Genomic DNA, 6,528 nt, shown 5'->3' with positions numbered 1-6,528 from the left:
TTACGTTTTCTCAATCAGACTGCTTTGTTCCATAAATCTCACTCAACATTAATTTATTCATTGGACAGATACTCTATAACAGGCATTGTGCTAGGTGGTAAAAGTATAAACATAACTATCACATGACTCTTTATTTTGAGGACACACTCTGTTGTGTGGCAGAGACAGAGATCAATTAGATGACAGTTGTTAACTGCTGGAGCACAGACATTAGAATTCCTCACACTGGGGGAGTCAGGGAAGACTCCACGGAAAGGATGGCATCTGAGCAGAGGCTGGAGAATGACAGGTGTCGAGGGACATGTGTGTAAGACTGGTAGGAAATTGTGACACTTTCTGTGAGGTCTGGAACAAAGTGCAAAGAAATGAGGTTTTGGAGATGGGTAGAGCAGGGGTTGGGTTAGGCCCCTGTAAAAGACCTCGTCCACCTATCCAAGAAATTTGGAATTGTACAAGAAATTTGTTTTCTTTCTAAACTGCTTCCTTTTACACATGAAACTTTGATAATTCCATCACTATACTCAACACATTCATTCTTCAGATACTATAAGTACTTCATAAATTGTATGTAGAATTGTGTAGTTTTTTTTTTTTTTTTAATGTGTTTCTTCTCTTTTTTTCGTTTGAGGTGTAATTGACATACAACATTATATTAGTTTCGGGTGTACAACATAATGATTCATTTAAGCTTTTATTTATTCCATTATTATATTTTAAGAGATTTTAATCAGCAAAGCATGATCAAACTTGAAAGTCACTTAATTACTTCTCTGAATAAAATTCCACTTCCTTCATGAACTATTAGAACAATTCTGTAATCACCTTGACCTTTACTTGGGCACTGAATGTTATTATAGTCAGAAAAATGTGTTAATAAGTAAAAACAGAGATTCTATTAATTTATCTTCACAAATGGTCTAATTCCTATCTCCATTTCAACCCAACTTAGCTTTATGGCTCTTTTTATCCAGCCAAGTAATATTTTTTTCAATTCTAATGTTCCTTATTATTCCCATTTCCCAATTCCTTCTCTGACTCTACTCCATATTCAGCCGTTTGAACTGTGCTCATCAATTTATTAATATTTTATCGAGCACCCACTATGTGGTAAGCACAGCTGGGTTCTGAAGTACTAAAGCTAGTAAGTCATAATCCTGCCTTCAAGTAGGTCATAGTCTATTGGGGAAGCCGACATAGAAGAAGTGATTCCATGAGACTGTGACGGAAGCCTACACATGGGGAGAAGCATCTGCGTGGTTATAAAGCTGAGTCACGGTACAAGGAGACTTTTGAGCTGAGTTAAAAGGATGGCTTGATTTATTCTGTTTTTCAGATTCCACACATAAATGATATTGTATGATATTTGTCTTTCTCCATCTGACTTACTTCACTTAGCATGATATTCTCAAGGTCCATCCATGTTGTTGAAAATGGTAAGATTTTTTATGGCTGAGTAATACTCCAAATTAGTAGACACAATAAAGTCATGCAGATATGAAATACAGTATGGGGAATATAATCAACAATGTTGTAAAGATTATGTAAGGTGCCAGATGGGCACTGGACTTATGAGGGGGATCACTTCATAGACTATGTAAATGCCTGACCACTGTGCTATACAACTGAAGCTGAAATAGAATAATATTGTATGCCAACTATACTTAAATATTTATACATACTCGTATGTAGTCACGGGAGGCAGAGTACAGCATAAGGAACATAGTCAATGGCATTGTAACAGCTATCTTAGTTATCAGAGGGGTAGTAGCTTGGGGGAGAGGGTTATCACTTTGTGAGGAATGTAAATGTCTAACTAGTATGTTGTTTTGTACATCTGAAACTAATAAAAAAAATTGTGTAAAGAACAAAAAAAAACCAACCAAACAAAAAAAGGATGGCCTGATAAATGCTGTGGGTGCAGGTGATGGGGTGTGCACAGCTCAGGAAGCCCTGTGAGAAGGAGCAGGTGCTTCACCACTAGCCTCTACTTGTTTGTTATACCCAGGGCAAATACAACTGGAACAAAGATCATGAAAAATTCCAAATTAGTTAACATTTAAATCATATCGTAAGTTTTAAATCTGCCTATCCAAAAAGGATCCTTCAGGTTCCCAAGGAACAAAACAGAGAAAAAACAATAATGTTAATGGCCATGGTATTTTCACCTGTTTCTTTAGTGTCCAAAACAACTTGTTCACCAGATTCAGATTCAGTGAGCAAGGAAATGGGGAGGCAGGTAGACTAAACTGAATAAGCCTCCTTGAAGTACATTGTTATGTTCTTATCCGCTATCGCACTGCTCTGAGATTAGAGGGTATTGGAGGTAGGATATTGTGTAATATAGATTGGCATAGCTGAGTCAAAGGGGCTCATGAGGTTTAGCTAGATTTTCCTCTGCAGCATCAATCTGTCCTAAATTTCTGTTAAAGGGGGGAAAAATCTAGAGATAGTAATATCTTCCAATATGCCTTTAAAATAATTCAAAAAGCACTTTAAATAAAAAAGCAAAATTTGTATAGAGCAATAAAAACCACTTTCTGAGTTTATAGATGATAGAAAACCGAATTTTTATTCTTCTATATTTTACGTAGACTGAAAGGAAGAGGTAAGGAATTCCATCCTGGTTTATCATAGTTGTAATGTTTACATAGGCCTAGGAGTTTTCTCCGTCTCTGGTATTTTTTGAAGAGGTATCATATGCCAGGGGCCAGACCAAGTACTTTACATATACAATCTCATATAGACTTTACAATAATTCTATAAAACAGATATTAACAGTCTTCCTCTTGAGGAAACTGAGGCTCAGTTAGGTCAAGCATCTTGATCAAGGGCTTATGGCCAGTTAAGTGGCAGAATTGGGATCTCTGCTTAAGGGTATTATTTTTAAACACCTTTTCTTCAATCCTAGCCAACTACCTTTACTGTTCACTTATAGCATTTGCCATATTCTCCGTGTGTTTCAATTTTTTACTTACCATTTACCCTTATATCTACAAATCTTGTCTACCTAAAGACCATACATTTATAAAATTAGAACTTGATTATTTTATTGTATTATCTTGAGGAGCCATTAACTATTCAAGAAGGTCAATTTACTTTAGATTACTCAATACCTAAAATGGACTAAGTATGTATAACACACTGTGAAATCATATAGCAGAAAAATAGTAAGGAATTCATTTAATAACAAATGAAGCAATTTTCAAATTACCTGGAGCCTAAGGGAAGGAGAAAGTGATGAAAGATGAGATTGCCTCCCAACTGAATGCCACGGGGTACCCAGGTGATGAGCCCTGCTTGCTCTTTGGCTAGATGCCACCACCTTGGCAGGACACTGGTCTTTGTAAGTGACTGAAAATCCTAGAGGACCAGGTTTTATTGGAAAGCCCATACTTTGCATTGCTTAGCGTATGTTTCAGCTACCTAGTGCTGACAATACAGTTGGATCATACTGAGAACGAGTTTTGAGCAATGTTGTGCTTTTATTTCCGTGGCCAAACTAAGAGCTACGCGTGAATAAGAATGTATGTCTTGGGAGGGAAGAGTCTATTGCAAGAGAACAAAAGGCGGCCACAGGGTATTTGGGTTTAGTACATGGCTCTAAGATATAAAATTATGTGTGAATCTAAGAAAATACCATATTGAAAAAATAAACTCACAAAAGACATTCAGGAAGAGTGGTTATTTGCATTACAAAACAGATCTATAGCTGAGACTCTTTAGATTCTTGCCCCTGATTCAGTTACTCTGCTCCTGTCAGCCCCAACTCTCTCCTGTGATGCTGTGACTGTGATTCTACAAATTATGTTTCTTATTTGTTAAATTTTGTTAATAAGGGGACTTAGAGGAGGGTTTGAAGACAGGGGGATGGGGGAAGGAACGTCAATGTTTCTGTTTTACTTGTTAGATTTGCCTGAGTTGCCTGAGCGATGAGTTCCTTCCTCCCAGCAATGTGCGTCAGAACCAGCTGATCAGCACATCCTCAGAGATACCAGCTCCATTCAGGCAGTAACCTTTCCACAGTGGCTGAGCCCCACCTCTGTAGGCTCCTCCTACAGACGCCTGACTTTGGCAACACTTCCTTTTTAGAGCAGAAACTCCTGTGTATAGTGTCCCACCCTCCACAAAGTCCCCCCTCAAGGGTCTGAAAGCCTGATCTCTTCCCTGGGCCCCTCTCCCCCAGCCCTAGGGTCAGTAGCTGCTTCCCACAGTCATTATGAGCCAGAGGGCTCATATTAGTGATTCCTTTTTCCTTTTCTGTCTTCCAAAATCTGTGTAGCTGAGTCCTGTATTAAATCTTCCTGGTGAAATATCTAGTGTGGTATCTCTTTTTTTGATTAGATACTGACAATATGTATCCTTAGTGACTTTGAAAGAAAATTTCCTTTATCCAAAATCAAGTAAAGAAAACTATTCAGAAATCCCATGAAGATTTGGTTCATCTCAAAGGTAAGCATTGTTTTTTTGATGATTGGTGTTAACCTGTATATATTATAGACAGAGAAGGATATGTATATATTAACCAAGTAATCTTTACCTACTACTTTACAGCTGATAAACAATCTCTTTTTCATATCTGTTGTTGTTGAGCTATTACAACCAAACCCTTCCATATTTGGAATTGGTTATGATTATTGTTTTATAATTTGGAGTAAAAGTTAAACTTCCTAGGAACAAGTTAATTTATTTATGACAAAGGGAGATTTCTTCTACACGTAGAAATAAAAATCCAACAAATTTCTGGATAGCAACTTACATTTACAAAATACCATATGGATATATTAAGTGTAAATAAAGACAAAAATGTATGGACTGTATTCTCTTTAAATGTCCAATAGGTTGAGAAACAAAAGAATAAAAAGTGTCACTGCCAAAATGTGTTTTAGGTTTTGCCAAAATGCTACATACCTCATTGCTGAATATCACTATGGTCAGTTTCACAGTGTCCCCGTTGGGAAGCTATGCACTGATACCAGTGCCTAGTCCACCCTTCAAAGCAATTTTGGAACTCTTTTTCTGGAATGGCCATCAGAGCTGTCGTCATATTACACTTGATGTCCCGAATGTCATCAAAATATTTCCTTTATCTTCGGGTAAAGAAAGAAGTCATTGGGGGCCAGATCAGGTGAGTAGGGAGGGTACTCCAATACAGTTGTTTGTTTACTGATAGTGTCGTGTGAGCTGGTGCAAGGGCTCATTGTCGTGATGCAAGAGCCATGAATTGTTGGCAAAAAGTTCAGGTCATTTAACTTTTTCACGCAGCCTTTTCAAATAGTAAACTTCCAAATAGTAAACTTGGTTAACTGCTGGTCCAGTTGGTACAAATTCATAATGAATAATCTCTCTGATAGCAAAAAAGGTTAGCAACATCATTGTAACAAGTTCACAAACTTAATTGTCTGACCTCGTATACCACGTTGAATATTTGTACTTGCGTGTCTAAAGCAAATTCCAGCATTAAATGATCTAACAGGAATTGTTACATATTAGGTTGACCAAGTACTTCCTGGACTTTGATTTTGAGCTTATTGCCCCAAATGGTCCTGGCTACTCTATCTCAAACTCTACTGGACATTGAATTTTTTTTTTTTTTTAGTTTCAGTAGTACAAAATAATATAATAGTTAGACATTTACACACCTCACAAAGTGATAAGCCCTTCTCCCAACCTATTACACCCCTGACATCGTACTGTGTTTCCCTGAAAATAAGACCGGGTCCAAAAGATGCGTTAGAGCTGATAGTCTGGCTAGATCTTAATTTGGGGAAAACACAGTAGCTGTTAAAATTCCATTGACTCTATTCCCTATGCTGTACTCCACATCCCGTGACTATATATATATATAAAATTATAGTTGACATTCAAGACCTTTAATCTTAATTGCAAATCTGTGACTTGTGATTTGTGTGCTTCTGATAGGAGATAATAAAAAACTGCGAAAAGAAACATTGTCCTAGAAAATATTTTTTTCTAGACAAGTCTATTTTTCTCATAGCCAAATATGGTCAAGAAGATGAACAATGAAAAAGAAGATGATGAGATTCTCCAAGTCTGTGGTAATAACCAAACAGTTAATACTCAAGTACAATTTTTAGCCACTTCACTCACCAAAGCAATGTGATAGACTGCTTCATATCCCCCACCAGTTAAGGGCTAGCAATTAGAGAAAAACTGCTTTGAAGTAATTAGTACCAAATTTTCCTCAACTCTTCTCACCTTTGCCTAATAAAAAGAGTTTCAAACAAGGGTAGAACATAAAAGCAAAGAAACTGCATTTATTTATTCACTAAATTCATCTGTCCATCTATTTGTTCTACAAAATGCTAGTAAACATCTTCCATGGAATGTGAATGGCTCTCCTATCATATTAGCATTATTTACTGAGAACTTTCTATTTGCCAGGTATCTTGCTACAAAATGGTGCACGATGAAAAAGCTAACATGCCTCGCTAAACAGGTCACCGTCTGATGAACTTTTTCTTCTGTTGGCTCTTACTTTTCGCCTTTTGCCATCCATCCCACCAAGAG

This window comes from Rhinolophus sinicus, linkage group LG03, assembly GCF_036562045.2.
Source record: "Rhinolophus sinicus isolate RSC01 linkage group LG03, ASM3656204v1, whole genome shotgun sequence".
NCBI classification, from domain to species: Eukaryota; Metazoa; Chordata; class Mammalia; order Chiroptera; family Rhinolophidae; genus Rhinolophus; species Rhinolophus sinicus.
Note: the sequence above shows the minus strand (reverse complement) of the source record.